This window comes from Symphalangus syndactylus, chromosome 12, assembly GCF_028878055.3.
Source record: "Symphalangus syndactylus isolate Jambi chromosome 12, NHGRI_mSymSyn1-v2.1_pri, whole genome shotgun sequence".
NCBI classification, from domain to species: Eukaryota; Metazoa; Chordata; class Mammalia; order Primates; family Hylobatidae; genus Symphalangus; species Symphalangus syndactylus.
In genome coordinates this window covers 145,417,348-145,437,067 of record NC_072441.2, presented here as the reverse complement: position 1 = coordinate 145,437,067, position 19,720 = coordinate 145,417,348, and the positions used below count along the sequence as shown (strand labels likewise).

At 46.1% G+C, this 19,720-nt stretch overlaps 1 long non-coding RNA gene across 1 annotated transcript; it reads left to right on the top strand.

The window, feature by feature from the left end:
• Positions 1-4,980: 4,980 nt before the first annotated feature.
• Positions 4,981-13,857, top strand: LOC134734599 (uncharacterized). The gene is made up of 2 exons (XR_010117742.1): positions 4,981-8,556; positions 13,170-13,857. It is a non-coding gene; the product is annotated as an uncharacterized lncRNA (long non-coding RNA).
• Positions 13,858-19,720: the final 5,863 nt, after the last annotated feature.

The window sequence follows — 19,720 nt, the reverse complement described above, 5'->3', positions numbered from 1 at the left end:
GAGTATCTCATTTGGTCTCTTTCTACCTTTGTTTCTGTTTTGAGGAAAAATTCGCATAGCATAAAATTTACAATTTTAAAGTGTACAATGCAGTAGTTTTTAGTGTATTTATACTGTGCAACCATTTCCACTATTTAATTCCAGAATATTCCCATCACTCTAAAAAGAAATCTTATATCTGCTAATAGTCACTCCCAACTCCCCTCTCTCCCCAGCTGTTGGCAGCCACGACTCTTTCTGTGGGTTTGCTTATTCTGAACATTCCATATAAATGGAATCATATGATATATGCTTTTTGGAATTGGCTTCTTTGACTTTACACAGTGTTTGGTTCATCCAGGTTATAGCATGTAACATAGTACTTCATACTAGTCATAGGAAACATTACTTAGAAAAGCAGCCCATTTCGTTAGAGACGGCTCTAAGTATTTTCTCTCTCACTTTGAATGAGACCTGTACCTCAGTAATTTAAACTGAATCTGCTTTGGACCCCTGAAGCAATATCCTTTCAGGTATTTGAAGATCGTTTTCATTACTGTGTCTTTCCCATCTCTAAAAATTTTCTTGGCTGCGCACAGCAGCTCATGCCTGTAATCCCAATGCCTGGGGAGGCTGAGTTGGGACGATCACTTGAGGCCAAGAGTTCAAGACAAGCCTGGACAACATAGCAGACCGTATCTCTACAAAAAGTTAGCTGGGCATTAGCTGGGCATGATGGCTTGCATCTCTTATCCTAGCTACTCAGGAGGCAGGGGCAGGAGGATCACTTGAGTCGAGGAGTTCGAGGTTACAGTATGCTATGATCACAACACTGTACTCCAGCCCGGGTAGAAAGTTTTTAAAATACTATTGGTCCCAATAAAATACATTTGCTGCATGCCAGATGTGGCCTTTAGCCTACCAGTTTGCAGCCTGTGGTTAGCTTCTGTTAGTATAAATTAAAGGTCGTGTTAGCATTTTTAAGTGATTCTTTTTGGACAGACACAACTGTCCTAGTGGCAAAGAAGTCTAGAGTTTTGGCAGAATTTTAAAATAACAACTTTATTGAGATAGAATTCACATGCCATACTGTTCTCTCACTTAAAGTGTACAATTCAGTGGTTTTTAGTATATACACAGAGTTGTTCAGTCATCACTAGGGCCCATTTGAAATGTCTTTATCATCCCAAAAAGAAACCCCGTGCCTTTTATCTGTCTTCCACCAATCTATTTATCCGCTCCAGCCACAGGCTACCACTCTGCTTTCTGTCTCTATAGACTTGCCTGTTGTGGACGTGCACTAAAGATGACAAGGGTTTCGCCTCCAGAAGGCTAAGTCCAAGGGTTTAGCCAGTCACAGAAGACCACTCATTGTATGATTTCATTTGTATGAGATCATACAGAAAGTGGTCTTCTGTGACTGGCTTCCTTTTTTTTTTTTGAAACAGAGTCTTGCTCTGTCGCTCAGGCTGGAGTGCCGTGGTGTGATCTCAGCTCACTGCAACTGCAACCTCCACCTCCCAGGTTCAAGCGATTCTCCTGCCTTCCTGAGTAGGGATTATAGGTACGCGCCTCCATGCCCGGCTAATTTTTGTATCTTTGGTAGAGGTGGGGTTTCACCGTGTCGGCCAGGCTGGTCTCGAACTGGTGACTTCAGGTGATCCGCCTACCTTGGCCTCCCAATGTTTGGGATTACAGACGTGAGCCATCACGCTCAGCCGACTGGCCTCCTTTCACTTAGGATGTTTTCGAGGTTCATCCATGTTGTAGCATGTATCAGTACTTTGTTCTTTTTTTTTACTGTTAAATGCGATTTCACTATATGCATATACTACGTTTCATTTATTCATTGATCCATTGACAGGCATTTGGATTGTTTCTACTTTTTGGCTATTATGAATAATACTGCTTTGAACATTTGTGTATAAGTTTTTGTGTGGACATGTTTTCAGTTTCTTGGGTATATACTTTGAAAAATTTCTGGTTCTGGGTCATACGGTGACTCTAATTTTTGTTTGTTTGTTTGAGACAGAGTCTCGCTCTGTCGCCCAGGCTGGAGTGCAGTGGCGCGATCTCAGCTCACTGCAACCTCTGCCTCCCGGGTTCAAGTGATTCTCCTGCCTCAGCCTCCCAAGCAGCTGGGAATATAGGCACGTGCCACCACACTCGGCTGTTTTTTTGTATTTTTAGTAGAGACGGGGTTTCACCGTGTTAGCCAGGATGGTCTCGATCTCCTGACCTCATGATCCACCTGCCTCAGCCTCCAAAAGTGCTGGGATTACAGGCATGAGCCTGTTTAATTTTTTTAGGAACTGCCAAATTGTTTTCTGCAGAGCCTGTACCATTCCTACCAGCAATGTATGAGGGTTCCAAATGCTCCATATCCTCACCAACATTTACTTTATTATAGCTGTCTTTAGTGGGTGTGAAGTGGTACCTCACTGTGGTTTTGATTTGCATTTCCCTAATGACTAATGTCATTGAGCATATTTTCATGTGCTTGTTAGCCAGTTATATATCTTCTGTGGAAAAATGTCTATCTAAATACTTTGCCCACTTTTAAATGGGATAATTTGTCTTTCTATTAGTGAGTTGTAAGTTCTTTATATATTCTGGACACTAAACCCTTGTCAGATGTATGATTTGCAAATATTTTCTCCCATTCAGTGGGCTGTCTTTTTACTTTCTTTAAATCAACAAAATTTTACATTTTGATGAAGTCCAATTTATCTGTTTTTTTTCTTTTTTGTCATAGGTAATAAATTATTGTCTCATTCTAGGTCAGGATTGTACCTGTTTGTTTCTTTCTCAGTTTTTTAGTTTTAGTTCTTTTTATTTGTTTGTTTGTTTGTTTTTTGGAGACAGAGTCTGACTCTGTCCCCCAGGCTGGAGTACAGTGGTATGATCTCAGTTCACTGCAACCTCCAGCTCCCGGGTTCAAGCAGTTCTCATGCTTCACCCTCCCAAGTAGCTGGTACTACAGGTGCGTGCCACCATGCCTGGATAATTTTTTGTATTTTTTAGTAGAGGCAAGGTTTCACCATGTTGGCCAGGCCAGGCTAGTCTTGAACCCCTGAGCTCAGGCAGTCCACCCACCTCGGCCTCCCAAAGTGCTACGATTATAAGTGTGAGCCACCACACCCAGCTTTAATTCTTGCATTTAGGTCTATGGTTCATTTTATGTTAACTTTTGTGTGTGGCCTGGGGTAGGGGTTCAAATTATTATTATTATTTTTTTTTTTGAGACAGAGTCTCACTCTGTCACCCAGGCTGGAGTGCAGTGGCTCAATCTCGGCTCATTGCAACCTCTGACTCCCAGGTTCAAGCAATTCTCCCTGCCTCAGCCTCCCAAGTAGCTGGGATTACAGGCGCCCACTACCATGCCCAGCTAATTTTGGTATTTTTAGTAGAGACGGGGTTTTGCCATGTTGGCCAGGCTGGTGTCGAACTCCTGACCACAGGTGATCCGCCCACCTCAGCCTCCCAAAGTGCTGGGGGTGAGCCACTGCGCTCAGCCCAAATTCATTCTTTTACATGTGGATATCCCATTGTCCCGGCACCATTTGTTGAAAAGACTATTCTTTCTTCATTGAACGGTCTTGTCGCCCTTATCAAAAATCAGTTAACCACAGATGTATGTAGGTCTACTGCCTTTTGAAGTAGTTATTACCTAAAGTTATTAGTACAATTTCTGGCAGTAGCTGTTCAATAATACATAATAGCTGATCAGATTATTTTTACATCACTGAGAGTTTGTAAGTGATAAAGCTAGGATTTGATCCCAAGTATGGGTGACTACAAAGCATGCCTTTATGTCTGTATTATACTGCAGGCTGCTAAAGTGGAAATGAGGCTGGTCTAGCTGCCATGCCGGGTCACAGGTGGTTTTCCAGAGGTTCAGAGGCTGCGCTCCAGCATGCCCATCTCCCACCATCAACTTCCTCCCTTCCTAGCCCTCTCTTCCCCCACCACAGTTTCCATAGAGTCTGCAGGGTGGACACTTGGCAGTGACAGTTACTATTGGGGGAATACTCTGACCTTTTCTTACCTATGGATACAGGCTTAGGGTTTGTCCCACCTTTATACTCTCTTCCACCAAAGCCCACCTCCTGTCCCAGGCTAAGAATGAAGTTAGAGATGCATTAACACCTGCTAAGACTTTATGGCCACCAAAGATGTGGATTAGAGTGTGTTAGGCAACACATGGGCTCGCTGTCTTCTTGATACTTTCCTGTACTTTATATGACCCTACAGAGGCTGCTCTTTACTGGCAGTACTACTAGTAAGTAGTCATTTTCATTTTTTTCCCTCATTTCATTCTCAGTCTATGCCATCCACTGATCTTGACCACATTTAAAAGAAGAAGAAAGTGAGATAGGGAAAATAGGCAGCTTTGCTTGGCTAAAGGAGAAGAGCTCAATTTGAATGCCTACTGTGTGTCCCTATTTTTATAGATTAGGCAACTGATACTGGAAGAGGTGAGGTAATTTACCATGGTTGCATAGCACGTTAGGACAGGGTGCATATCAACATTTTTGTACAGCAAAGTCCATTCTCTGTGCTGAAAGCTTGCTGCTTCTGTAATTCCAAATTTCATTGACCCTAAGAGACTGCTTATTGTAAGTTGTGTCTTTAAGTGCTGGAAAGAAAGAAAGAAAGAAAAAGAAAGAGAGGGAGAGGAAGAGAGAGAGAGAGGAGAGAGAGAGAAGAGAAGAGAGAAAGAAAGAAAAAGAAAGAGAAAGAAAAGAAAGAAAGAGGAAAGAAAAAAAGCTGCCAATTAAGCTGACATAGTGGTTTTTTTTTTTTTTTTTGAGACAGAGTCTCGTTCCGTTGCCCAGGCTGGAGTGCAGTGGGGCGATCTCGGCTCACTGCAAGCTCCACCTCCCGGGTTCACACCATTCTCCTGCCTCAGCCTCCTGAGTAGCTGGGACTACAGGCGCCCGACACCACGTCCAGCTAATTTTTTGTATTTTTAGTAGAGATGGGGTTTCACTGTGTTAGCCAGGATGGTCTCGATCTCCTGACCTCGTGATCCGCCCACCTCGGCCTCCCAAAGTGCTGGGATTACAGGCGTGAGCCACCGCGCCCAGCCGAGTGGTTTCTTTTCACGTCAAATACAAGATTCATCCTGAAAAAAAAAGTCATGTTATTACTGCATTTTGTGAATTCAGACATGTATTGACTATTTACTCTGTGCCATGTAGTTTTCTCCACCAGTGAGGTAGATGTTATTATCCCATTTTTACACATGATGAAACTGAGACCAGAAAATTTTAAACAGGCCAGGCTTGGTGGCTCACCCCGTAACCCTAAGGCAGGAGTATCACTTGAGTCCAGGAGTTCGGGACTAGCCTGGGCAACATAGTGAGACTCCCATCTCTACAAAAAAAAAAAAAAAAAAAAAAAGCTAGATGTGGTGGTGCACACCTGTAGTCCCAGCTACTTGAAAGGCTGAGTCAGGAAGATCTCTTGAGCCCAGGAGGTCAAGGCTGCAGTGAGTCATGATCGTGACACTATCCTCCAGCCTGGGTGACAGCGAGACTCTTGTCTCAAAAAATAATAATATATCTATAAAATAATAAATTAAAAAATAGTTGCAATAGTGTATCATCATGTTCTCTTGCAGAACTGAATACCCGGGAGCCTGAAGGAGCTGCCTAAGAAAGGCTTAGGGAGTGCCAGAGAAAGGTGATAGCATTTAAGTTACATCTTAAAGGATAACCAAAATTTGCCAGGTGGACAGATGGATAGCTTAGCATAATAACACTTATTATAGCTTTAAGCAGACTAATTTAATTAATTAATTAATTACAGGTGGGGTCTTGCTTTGCCACCCAGGCTGGAGTGCAGTGGTATGATTATAGCTTGCTACAGCCTTGAACTCCTGGACTCAAGCTGTCCTCCTGCCTCAGCCTCCGAAGTAGCTAGGGCTACAGGCATGGGCCACCATGCCCACTTGACTTTTCTTTTTTTTATAGAAACAGGTCTCTATGTTGCCCAAGCTGGACTCAAATTCCTGGCCTCAAGCACCTTCCCAGAGTGGTAAGGATTACAGGTATGAGCCACCATACCCCGCGTAAGCAGACTACTTTCAAATTCTGCCTCAGTTTCAAGTCTCAATTTCATCATTTGTAAAATGGGGATAACATCATTTACTTTGTGACACTGTTGGGAAGATCGAGTGAGCTAACGCATATAAAACATTCAACAGGCCGGGCGCAGTGGCTCACACGTGTAATCCTAGCACTTTGGGAGGCTGACGTGGGCGGATCACTTGAAGTCAGGAGTTTGAGACCAGCCTGACCAACATGGAGAAACTCCGTCTCTACTAAAAATACAAAAAATTAGCCAGGCGTGGTGGCGCATGCCTGTAATCCCAGCTACTCAGGAGGCTGAGGCAGGAGAATCGCTTGTACCCAAGAGGCGAAGGTTGCAGTGAGCCAAGATCGCGCCATTGCACACAACAAAAGCAAAACTCCATCTCAAAAAAAAAACATTTAACATGACACACAGTAAGCACTCAAAATATTAGCTATAAATAGAGATTGGAAGAATACGTTAGTGCTGATTTTGGAAGCTACATATTAGTCAAGGGGTTTGGACTTTATTTTAAAGTTTGAGCTATTTAATGTCTTAAGCCTGAGAGTGACTTACATCACATCTGTTTACCAGTGTACCGGCAAGGTAGGGAAAATAAGGGAAGGAAGCCTTCTATAAAGTGGCGCTACTCCTTTGTGGGAAAGTGAAGGGGATATTCTCCCCTTGTTGTCCTCCCACCTTCCCTCCTGCCTGAAGGCCTTTTAATTCCTGCCTTTTTCAGAAAGGAGACTCATCTCTCCTGTCTGGTACTTGGGTTGTTTGAGGATGAGATGTCTGGACTGCCTTATGTTATGGGAATCTCCTCATGTCGTATTCCTTTCACCCACCCTGCGAAGTGGAAACCAAAACTCTCTGAGTGTCCACTAATAGAAACTTTGCCCTTAACGGATTGTTAAGCAAGGCTTTGCTCACCACTAGAAGTCCTCAATGGATGAGGTCCCTGCCTCCATTTTAAGCTCTTAATTATGTTCTAACTCTGTGCTGAGAGTATCATATACAGCAAGCTTGTCCAGCCTATGGCCCAGGACGGCTTTGAATGTAGCCTAACACAAATTCATAAACTTTCTTAAAAGATTATGAGATTTTTCTGTGATTTTTTTTTTTTAAGCTCATCAGCTGTCGTTAGTGTATGTTATGTGTGCCCCAAGACAGTTATTCCAGTGTGGCCTAGGGAATCCAAAAGATTGGACACCCTAGAATTATATAGTATCTCATTTAATTCTCACAAACAGCCGGGCGCCGTGGCTCAAGCCTGTAATCCCAGCACTTAGGGAGGCCGAGGCGGGCGGATCACGAGGTCAGGAGATCGAGACCATCCTGGCTAACACGGTGAAACCCCGTCTCTACTAAAAAAATACAAAAAAAATTAGCCGGGCGTGTTGGCCGGGCGCCTGTAGTCCCAGCTACTCGGGAGGCTGAGGCAGGAGAATGGCGTGAACCCGGGAGGCGGAGCTTGCAGTGAGCCGAGACCGCGCCACTGCACTCCAGCCTGGGGGACAGAGAAAGACTCCGTCTCTAAATAAATAAATTAATTAAATTAAATTAAATTAAATAAATTCTCACAACCCTGTGAAGCAATGATTATCCGTGGTATACAGAGTGAGAAATGTATGTCTAAAAGTTAGGATAACCACAGAGTCTGAGAGATGGCGTTTAGACTGAAGTCTTTATGCTCCTCCTTAGCTGCCTGCTGGTCTCCTCTGTACCTAGGGTGGCCACATGATCAGCTTACACTGAAGTAGTTCCTGGCTTTGGTGTATAGGACTGGTACCCCTGGCTTGGTTTTCAGATTCCTAAAGTTTAAAAACTTGGATCCTGGGCCAGGTGCGGTGGCTGACGCCTGTAATCCCAGCACTTTGGGAAGCCAAGGCGGGCGGATCATGAGGTCAGGAGTTTGAGACCAGCCTGGCCAACATGGTGAAACCCCGCCTCTACTAAAAATATAAAAATTAGCCGGACGTGGTGGCGTGCATCTGTAATCCCAGCTACTTGGGAGGCTGAGGCAGGGGAATTGCTTGAACCTGGGTGGTGGAGGTTGCAGTGAGCCACGATCGCACCATTGCACTGCAGCCTGGGCGACAAGAATAAGACTCCGTCTCCAAAAAAAGAAGAGTTGGACCCTTATGAGCCCTCCCCTCTTCTCTTCAGACCCACATGTACCTCCTGCTCCCCAGATTAATAGTCGTTGCATGTTTAAAGCTAGCAAGCATCTGATGAATATTTAATAGCATTGAGCAGACAGGCTGGAAACAGCTGTCTGAGACGGCAGCTGCTTAGGGGGAGGGGAGGAAGTGCACAACACTGCCTTAACTACCCGTTCCTTTGTTTCCTGGCCTAGAAAATAGGTCTGGCTCTTCAGGGCCCCTTAGGAGCACAAGCCTATGGGGGCACTGCACCCTAGTCCTACTGTAGCCTGATTGCTGCTCTCGGCTCCTAAGGAGGCTGCATTCAAGCAGGAGACTCAACCCTTTTTGCGAGGTAATGGGGAAGAATGTTCACGGACCTCTAGAGTCCGTTTTCCAGTCCCAGGGCTGGAGGTCTTCTACTCTATTGTCTATTCTGGCTCTGAAGCTGAGGATGTAGTCTCATCTAGTGTTCTGCAAACTGCAGCGCTCTCTCTCTGTTTTTTTGTTTGTTTTTTGAATGTACTTTCTGCTTTCATATACAGCTCTCTCTTCTAAAAGGAGAGAGACGTGTATCTGAAAGGGATGTGAATTTCATAGCCATGCTGCTAAGGTTTAGCTTCTTGGCATTCCTTGATCACAGATTCACTAGCCTCTCCCCAGTGACTGTACTTCTCATTCCTAGCCGGTACTGTGGTGATTGTCTTTGCGTCTCGGGCAGGGAATGGGCCGATAGGAGTTCTCATGTACACAAGCTAACCCCATCCTTAGACCTTGGGGAGCTTCTTGCTTCAAGGAGGCCTTGTCACTTTCAGGGCAAATTGGGGGTGGGGGGGGAGGTATTGTCCAGGGACTCCTTAAAAAAGACAGCTTAGTTGAGATGTTTCTAGATAGAGTGTGAGGCGCAGCCAGTCTAATCAGCCCAGATTAATCAGCTAAATAGGGCACCTTGCCAGAAATTTGGGTACTATTTCTGATCTTTCTAATATTGCATTAAGATGCCTGAATTGGCTGTTCCCTTGTCAACCTCTGGTGCCCACCTCAGGGTAGCCAGTCTTTTTCTTCTAGGCACTGTGATGTGTGTGAAAACTTGAGACAGAAGAGTTTGGGTTCAGATACAGGGCTCATTATTCCCAGGGGTCTTCTCACTCCAGCAGCTTTCATGGTTCCTATTCATGGCCTAGCTTTAGGTATAAGATGGTTGCTCCTCAGGTCTCAGGCTCTCTGGGGTTGGAGTGTAGCAAACAAATTCTGCATCTGCCTTTGAGAAAGAGAAATATCTTATGCTCTGATGTGATTCTTTTTAAGCTTCTCTCTAGAAATCAGTACAAATGTCTCCTTTCATTCTTTTTAAAAATACATTCACTATTATACATTAGAACACCTACTATGTGCTAGACACTGGGGATCCAGTGGCCGGTGAACAATATAAAATGGTCCCTGGCTTCATGGAGCTTATAGTCTATTTGTGGAAACAGACACTAAACAGATAATCTCATAAATCACATAAATAATTTCAATTGTGTAAAGTTCTACAAAGAAAAGAACAGGGTGCAATGAGGGTATACAACCTAATACTGTGGTTTTCCTTGAGGAAATGATGTTTAAGCCAACATCTAAAGGAAGACTTAGGCCGGGCGCGGTGGCTCACGCTTGTAATCCCAGCACTTTGGGAGGCCGAGGCGGGCGGATCACGAGGTCAGGAGATCGAGACCACGGTGAAACCCCGTCTCTACTAAAAATACAAAAAAATTAGCCAGGCGTGGTGGCGGGCGCCTGTAGTCCCAGCTACTCGGAGAGACTGAGGCAGGAGAATGGCGTGAACCCAGGAGGCGGAGCTTGCAGTGAGCCGAGATTGCGCCACTGCACTCCAGCCTAGGTGACAGAGCGAGACTCCATCTCAAAAAAAAAAATAAATAAATAAAAAAATAAAGGAAGACTTAGCTAGGCAGAGGGCTTGGGGAAAGGGCATAGAGCAGCACATTATAGGCAGAGGATAGGACTGAAGCAAGTTGAAGCCAAGGTAAGAATCTGGACCTTTTTTATTTTTATTTTTGAGACAGAGTCTTGTTCTGTCATCCAGGCTGGAGCACATATCAGTGTGATGGCTCATTACACCCTCGACTTTCCAGGCTCAAGTGACCCTCCACCTCGGCCTCCCAAGTAACTGGGACGATAGGCAGGTGGCTAATGTTTTCTATTTTTTGCAGAGACAAGATCTCAATCTGTTGCCCAGGCTGGTTTCGAACTCCTGGGCAAAATTGGTCTTCCTGTGTTAACCTCCCAAAGTGTTGGGATTTATAGGTGTTAGCCACCACACCTAGCTGGACCTTATTCTTTTTTTTTTTTTTCAAGAGATGAGGTCGGCCGGGCATGGTGTCTTAACGCCTGTAATCCCAGCACTTTGGGAGGCTGAGGCGGGCAGATCACGAGGTCAGGAGTTCGAGACCATCCTGGCTAACACAGTGAAACCCCGTCTTTACTAAAAATACAAAAAATTAGCTGGGCGTGGTGGTGGGCGCCTGTAGTCCCAGCTACTCAGGAGCCTGAGGCAGGAGAATGGCGTGAACCCAGGAGGCGGAGCTTGCAGTGACCTGAGATCGTGCCACTGCATTCCAGCCTGGGTGACAGAGTGAGACTCTGTCTCAGAAAAAAAAAGAGAGAGAGATGGGGTCTCAGGGGCCGGGTGCGGTGGCTCACACCTGTAATCCCAGCACTTTGGGAGGCTGAGGCGGGCGGATCACCTGAGGTCAGGGGTTCAAGACCAGCCTGGCCAACATGGTGAAACCCCGCCTCTACTAAAAATACAAAAAATTATCTGAGTGTGGTGGCGGGCGCCTGTAATCTCAGCTACTTAGGAGGCTGAGGCAGGAGAATTGCTTGAACCCAGGAGGCGGAGGTAGCAGTGAGCCGAGATCGCACCACTGTACTCCAGAGTAGGCAATAAGAGTGAAACTATCTCAAAAAAAAAAAAAACCAAAACAGATGGGGTCTCACTGCAGTGATCATAGCTCATCGCAGCTTCTACTTCCTGGGCTCAAGCCATCCTCTCACCTCAGCCTCCAGAGTAGCTGGGACTGTAGGCATGGGCCACCGCGCCCAGCTTATTTTTTAATTTTTTGTAGAGACAAGGTATTATTATGTTGCCCAGACTGGTCTTGAACTTCTGGCCTCAAGAAATCCTCCCACCTCGGCATCCCAAAGTGCTACGATTACAGGTGTGAGCCACTGCACCTGGCTGACCTTAAAAAAGCAAAGTTTATCATAGAGTTTTGGTTTCCAATTCACAGGATAGGTGAAAGGAATAGGATATGAGGAGAGTCCCTTAACACATAGCAGTCCTAACATCCCACTGAAGACAACTTGAATAGGAGGAGGGGGGTGTGGAAAATGAAATTATTCCATGTCTGATTTTTAAACTTGCTGATGAGTGGAGAATGGTTATGGGGACCTGTTAAGAAACTTGCTAGTCTAGGCAAGAAATAGGAAAGGTCAAGCCGAGCATGGTAGCACGTGCCTGTAATCCCAGCTACTCGGGAGGTGGAGGCAGGAGGATCGCTTGAGCCCAGGAAGCAGAGGTTGCAGTGAATTGAGATCATGCCACTGCACTGCAGCCTGAGTGACAGAGTGAGACTGTCTCAACAACAACAAAAAAGGTCTGTAGTAGAGTAATATTGCAAACATAGAGAAGTCAGTGAATTCAAGAACTTTTGCTCATGCCTGTAATAATCCTAGCACTTTGGGAGACCGAGGGGAGCGGATCACCTGAGGTCAGGAGTTTGAGACCAGCCTAGCCACCATAGTGAAACTCCGTCTCTACTAAAAATACAAAAATTATCTAGGCATGGTGGCGTGTACCTGTAATCCCAGCTACTTGGGAGCCTGAGGGAAGAGAATCACTGGAACCCAGAAGGCGGAGGCTGCAGTACTGCAGCTAAGATTGCGCCCCTGCACTCCAGCCTGAGCGACAGAGCGAGACTCTGTCTCAAAAAAAACCAAACAAAAACCAAACTTTTAGGCGATAGAATGAACATATTAAGGCTCCAGGTTACTGACTGGAACAACTAGGGAGATGGTAGCGCCATTTAAAAGATGGGAAGCACTGGCCAGGCGTGGTGGCTCACACCTAGAATCCCAGCGCTTTGGCAAGCCATTAAGAGGATCCCAGGAGTTTGAGACCAGTCTGAGCAACATACGGAGACAAAAATGTAAAAATTAGCCAGGGATGTTGGCGTGTGTCTGCGATCGTATTTGGAGGCTGAGGTTGGAGGATCACTTTAGCCCAGGAGATCAAGGCTGAAGTGAGCCATGATGTTGCCACTATACTCCAGTCTGAGTGGCAAAGCAAGACCCTTTCTTTAAAAAAAAAAAAAAAGAAGAAAAAGAAAAAGGAGCATTGCTATAGGTTTTATCATGAGATCAAGCCCCTTCCCTGTGCCGCTGATTTAAGATGTGTCTCCTCTAGTCCACCCTGAGTATTTGGTGCTGGGATGAATCCTTCATAACATCCATCGTCCCTTGAGCCTAACATTGAGTTACCAATAACAGTGATAATAAGATGCCTATTTTCTGATTTCCATTCTTCAAAAGACTTTAAAGATTTTTGTTCACCTTTTTCGCATTTCTAGGACAGCAGAAAGCATTTTTCCCTTTGTTTATAGAGGCTTCAAAGCTTGGATAGGCCCCCCAAAGGTTTTGTTGATTCTTCCCTGGATCACTCAGCTGAGGTATGGCCAAGGACAGGAGATATTCAGTGTTGAGACTTCATTTTCATTGCCTGACAGGCAGTAAAAAGAGAATTCATAGGCTGTGGACTTCTGTTTTCTACCCATCTGTGTACCCAAGAAACTTGTGTACTGAATGAAACAAGTAGACTTGTGCTGTGGGATGGGGCAATTGTGAGGGAAGCAGCCTGGTCAGGTGGGAGGCTGGGAAGCCCCCTTAATTTTCTACCTTGTGTCTTTGCAGCTACCAGAGGACTCCTGAAACCTGGAGAGCTACCTGCTGTATAAAGGCTGGCCTGAGGGCATTTGCTGAACACAGAGAAACCCAGGAGAGGAGATCAGCAGTTTTCTTTCCCTCTACTTGATCTGTCAGATTTACCCACAGAAAGCCAGTCAGGATCCCTTAAGAGTCTTTAGGCCCAGAATGGAGTCCTCAGGGCTGCAGGGGACTGTGGTGCTAACAGTTAAACTGTTCAAGACTTTAAAGAGTTGAAGGGGACTAATGGGTATCCCTAGCGTGGCCTCCTAGATGGGAATGAACTGGCAACTCCTACTGTGCCATTCCCAGTCTGTGTGCTTCCCTTTAGCCTCCCATAGAATTGGCTGAAACACCCTACCACCGTTTTCTGTTTCCCCACTACCACACCTGTGTTACGGGTGTCAGCCTGTGAGTCCTTGAAGCCTTCCAGAGGGCTCCCAAGGGAGGGTGATCACCACCCCTCCATAAAAGGCTGAGGAAAGCCAAGTGAGAAGATTCAATTAATTTGGGCAAGTTATTTAACATCTGAACCTGTTTTTCTCTTCATTGTTTATTACTTACCTTGTCCAAAAAGGTCATAAAGGGTAGGGCTTTTTCTGTTCCACCTCTGTACTATATTTCTCCCCAACAAGTATCTGCCCCTGAGGAGCTCAATAAAGGTTTGGTCAAGTGATGAATGGTCCCACTCTGGTAGCTTCTATCAGCTTTGGGAGAGAGCCAAAGCCTCCCTGTCTAGCTCTCACTTTCCTTCCAGCTATACTAGGCCAGCTATTTGCTCTGCCATTTTCTCTTGAAGGATTGGAAAGTCAGCCTTTGATAGGCTTCTGGTTTCCTCTGGCCTCTTTCTAGGTTGATTTATTCTCAGCTTCCTGAGAGGCTAGGGACCTCTGATAGTGTACTCTTCCCTAATGCCTTCTGGTTATTTATCCTAACAAAGGAACAAGGGGAAGGACTGAGTTTAGGGAGAGAATAGAGCTTATCTGCATTTTAACTGTGCCTGGGGCATTCTAGTGAGCTTGGATTCATCCTTAGCAGGAACAGAAGTGTCATGGAAAGGGATTCCTTAAAGTCAGTTGATTTACACTGGGCAAGCTGTTTAATCTCTGAGCCTGTTTCTGTCTTCATTGTTGATTACTGTAAATAACAGCTAATAATTTACTGATTTCTTAGTACGTACCAGGAAAATGAGAAAAACTGAGACTCAAGGAGGATAAAAAATTTGCCTATGGTTAGAAAAAGACTTCATGGCCTATTCTTTTGACCTATTTGTACATCTCACAGCCACAAGTGCTTTGAAATATTAAAGCATTATGTTTGCACGAGGGGTTCATCTAGGATGACAGATCATCTAAGTTTACCCAAGAGAGAGTTTCTGGGATATGGGACTTCAAGTGCTAAAACTGGAAAAGTCACAGGCCAGCCTCGATGAGTTTGTCACCCTGTGTTTACATTAGATGCCCTGAGTCCAGGGCTGACGAGGGAGGAGTTTGGGGTGGGGAATTAGGGAATCAGATGGCATCCTCATCATATATAAATGGAGGCACAGAACCTGAGTCACTGACTGAGGGGCCGGTGTTAGGTTCCTAGACCGCTAGGATTTCTACTCGGGAGCCACAGAATTTTATAGGAAAGCTTACAGGGCTGAAGCCAAACAGATCTGAATTCAAATCCCAGCTCATCGTTTGCATATTTCCAAAGCTTGTTTTATTTTATTTTATTTATTTTTTTGCTTTAAGAAGAGCTGTAGAGCCTGTTTACTCCATCAAAGTAGGATAAGAATTGCTACCTACTGGCCGGGCGCGGTGGCTCACGCCCGTAATCCTAGCACTTTGGGAGGCCGAGGTGGGCGGATCATGAGGTCAGGAGATCGAGACCATCCTGGCTAACATGGTGAAACCCTGTCTCTACTAAAAATACAAAAAATTAGCCGGACGTGGTGGTGGGCGCCTGTAGTCCCAGCTACTCAGGAGGCTGAGGCAGGAGAATGGCGTGAACCCGGGAGGCGGAGCTTGCAGTGAGCCGAGATTGTGCCACTGCACTCCAGCCTGGACGACAGAGCGAGACTCCATCTCAAAAAAAAAAAAAAAAAAAGAATTGCTACCTACTGAATGGGACCTGAGAAGCAAATGATGTGTCTGAAATGCCTGGCATGGGGTCTAGACACGATACTCTGAACCCTTGAGTTTCCCTCCTCCTTTTTTCCCAGGCTTGTGGGTCTTAACCAGTCCTGTCACCTGTCACAGCCTTCATCCTCCTCCTGTTACCACTTACGGCCCCTGGGATCTTCCTTTGAGAGTCCCGACTTTTTGGGCTTGGCCCACCCACCCAGCTGCCCTGTATGTCAGTCACCTCCCCTGTAAGCTGAGAAGGGATGACATCAGCCTTTCCCTCTTCCCCCCTCCCAAGCCTCTAGGCTGTTTTGAGCCATAAATATTTTAGCTGGGCCTTTCTCTGGCTGTTGCCAAGGTGATGGGCTCTCAGGGGACTGGGGTGGGAGTGTGGAGGTGGGGCTGGCAGCCTGGGGCCTGGCAGCAGAGCTGGCCCTGGAGGAGTGGGTATGAGGCCTGGCCAAGAGCCAATGCTTGCAGCTTGACAAGCAGGCTGTTGCTCTACCTGCCTGCCTTCCCTTTCCTCGGCCCCTCAGAGCCACTCCTGTTGCCTACAGGCCCACTTCTGCCCTTGGCTGCCACTGTTCGACCTCAGGTAAATTGTTCACTGTCCCTAGGCTTTCATTTTAATATCTGTAACAAAAATCCAAGAAAGTAAAGGAGGTTTTGTAAAAATGCTGTAAGATGCCAGGCTAGTGAATCGTGATTGGAGAAGCTAGGTCCCACTGCCCTTTCTGATAGACCTAAAGGCTGAGGTCTTGATGCCATGTGGATGTCACCCTAAAGACAGCTCTTAGACATGCCACTCTCTCCCCTTCCTCCTTCCCCATGATGCACCCCTTGCTCTTTTTTCTAAAGTTCCCAGGTCTAGCTAGATGACCTGGCCTGCCACGGGGTAGCGCAGGAAGGAGCTGCCTGGTGGCTTATGAGCAGAGTTGAGAGTCTCTTTTGCTTGAGATACAGAAATTCAGGTCCCCAAACTAGATCTGGCCCTCATCCTTACCCACCTCACCTCCTTCTTGGTGACCTTACATCTGGCTAGCTGCTAAATTCTAGGTTGTGGCAGCATGCCCCACCCCCTCCCCTTGGGATGGATCTAAGAAGGCCCATAGAGGGGGCACTGGGATCCATTCCCTACCCTACCGTTGAGAATCGCTGCAGTTGTATCCAGGATTCCACATCTTATGCTCCGCTTAATTTCTACTTGGAGTTCAGATTTCTTTGTATCAGGCTCTCTCTGGTGGTGGAGATGTGCATTGCAGAAAAATAAGATAAATGAGAGACTGAATTTCAGGCCACCCTGAGAGGTGGGTATAGTTTACACTAAGGAAAAGAATCTATGTCTCCAACTCCTAATAACATCCACTCCATTTGTCACGTCTCTCCCATGTGTCTGCTTCTCTCCATTAATCCTCATAACATAGTAATTTTCCTAATTGTACAGATGAAACAGGCTTAGAGAGTTGAAATCAAGTCCAAATTCTTTACTGTGTGTAAAGAATCAAGTGATCATCAAGTGATCTGAATTGAACCTATTTTTCCAACCTCATCTTCAATTATTCTCAAGCCAAACTGGACTCACCCTTCTGGAACATAGCCTATTGACAGTCCCTCTATCTTAATTACCTTAAATACATTACCTGCCAAAATCTTACCTCTTTTTAAACTAAAGAAATACGATATTTTCTGGGTTTTCTATAGTTTACATATATTTGTAATAAATACAAGATGTGGGAAGACGAATGTCTGGATGAGAATGGGGGTGGGGGGATTGCTTGACAGGTGGGAGGTTGTGTGGGGAGACTAATGTCTACGTGGAGTGAGAATGGCCCAGGAATCTGGAAGAACATGAAGACACCTAGATTCTCTGGTATTGAGAATCAGATGTAAGTATTCTTGCTGGCAAGAGAAGGCGAAAGCAAATCCCTGGTGGGCTGGGACCAGGCTGCAGGCGACATTTTTTTCAAAGCCTTCAATCTTAAATTCACATTAGTTTGTTTTGTTTGTTTAAGATGGAGTTTGCTTTTGTTGCCCAGGCTGGAGTGCAATGGGAAGATCTCGGCTCACCACAGCCTCTGCCTCCGGAGTTCAAGCGATTCTCCTGCCTCAGCCTCCTGAGTAGCTGGGATTACAGGCATGCGCCACCATGCCCGGCTAATTTTGTATTTTTAGTAGAGACGGGGTTTCTCCATGTTGGTCAGGCTGTTCTCAAACTCCGGACCTCAGGTGATCCGTCCACCTCAGCCTCCCAAAGTCCTGGGATTACAGGCGTGAACCACCGCGCCTGGCTTGTTTTCGTTTTTGACACAGGGTCTCGCTCTGTTGCCCAGGCTGGAGTGCAGTGGCACAATCTCAGCTCACTGTAACCTCCACTTCCCAGGTTCAAGTGATTCTCATGCCTCAGCCTCCTGAGTAGCTGGGATTACAGGTGCACAACACCACACCTGCCTAATTTTTGTGTTTTTAGTAGAGGTGGGGTTTTGCCATGTTGGCCAGGCTGGTCTTGAACTCCTGGCCTCAGGTGATCTGCCCATCTTGGCCTCCCAAAGTGCTGGGATTACAGGTGTGAGCCATCATGCCCAGCCCACATTAGTTTACTTTGTACTTCACAATATATCCATGTTTTAATAAAAATAGCTAATGCTTCAGTAGCACTGAATGTATGCCACGTTCTAGTCTAAATACATAGACTTTCAAGCCCATAATTCTTGAGGAAACTGAGACCCAAAAAGGTTAAGTAACTTGCTAATGTCATGCAGCCAGTAGGTGGTGGGGCTAGGAAGTCTGGCTCCAGAGCACGTGTTCTTAATGCCTGCGATTTGATGTTGAAAATTCTGCCTTATAGGCCGGGCGCGGTGGCTCACGCCTGTAATCCCAGCACTTTGGGAGGCCGAGGCGGGCAGATCACAAGGTCAGGAGATCGAGATCATCCTGGCTAACGCGGTGAAACTCCGTCTCTACTAAAAAATACAAAAAATTAGCCAGGCCTGGAGGCAGGCACCTGTAGTCCCAGCTACGCGGGAGGCTGAGGCAGGAGAATGGCGTGAACCCAGGAGGCGGAGCTTGCAGTGAGCCGAGACTGCGCCACTGCACTCCAGCCTGGGCGACAGAGCGAGACTCCGTCTCAAAAAAAAAAAAAAAAAAAAAGAAAATTCTGCCTTATATTTCCATTGAATAAAACTGACATTCCAGAAAGCTGCATTGTGTTTTATCCTGCGGATTCATCACTTCTGTGTACCACCAGAGGTCTGCATAGTCTGGTCTGAAAACTGCTGATTTAAGGCCAGGCGCAGTGGCTCATGCCTGTAATCCCAGCACTTTGGAAGGTCGAAGCGGACGGATCACCTGACGTTCAGGAGTTCGAGACCAGCCTGGCCAACATGGCGAAACCCCAACTCTACTAAAAATATGGAAATTAGGCGTGGTGGTGGGTGCCTGTAATTCTAGCTACTCAGGAGACTGAGGCAGGAGAATCGCCTGAACCCGGGAGGCAGAGGTTGCAGTGAGCCGAGATCATGCCATTGCACTCCAGCCTGGGCAACAAGAGCAAAAGTCCATCTCAAAAAAAAAAAGAAAAAGAAAACCTGCTGATTTATAGGACAGATTTGGGCCAGGTGTGGTGGCTCCATTTTGTAAACCCAGTGATTCGGGAAGCCCAGGCAGGAGGATCATTTGGGCCCAGGAGTTGAAGACCAGCCTGGGTAACATAGTGAGACCCTGTCTCTACAAAAAAAAAAAAAAAAAAAAAAAAAAAAAATTTTTTTCTTCTGAGATGGAGTCTTGCACTGTCGCCCAGGCTGGAGTGCAATGGTGCAATCTCAACTCGCTGAAACCTCCACCTCCCAGCTCCAGGCAATTCTCCTGCCTCAGCCTCCCAGGTAGCTGGGATACAGGTGCACACCGCCATGCCGGGCTAATTTTTTTTTTTTTTTGTACTTTTAGTAGAGACAGGGTTTCACTATGTTGGCCAGGCTGGTCTCGAACTTGTGGTCTGCCCACCTCAGCTTCCCAAAGTGCTAGGATTACAGGCCTGAGCCACCACGCCTGGTCAATTTTTTTTTTTTTTTTTTTAATTAGCCAGGCACAGTGCTGTGCACCTGTAGTCCTAACTACTCGGGAGGCTTACGTAGGAGGATAACTTGAGCCCAAGAGTTGGAGGCTGAAGTGAGCTATGATTGCGCCACTGCATTCCAGCCTGGGTGACAAAGTGAGGCTGTGTCTCTAAAAAACAGGACAGATTTGCCAACTTTTGGCCATGGTCCCAGAATAACATGACCAAAGAAGAGATCTCCGCTTCCAGTACCCAGTGACAGGATTGGCTTAGAGCCAGTGGCATTTCCTCAAAAACTGAAGACTCCTGGAAGGGCCAATAGATAGCAAGTTTATCAGGAAATGAAGGCTCAGGGAGGGGAAGTGAGGGTTTCAAAG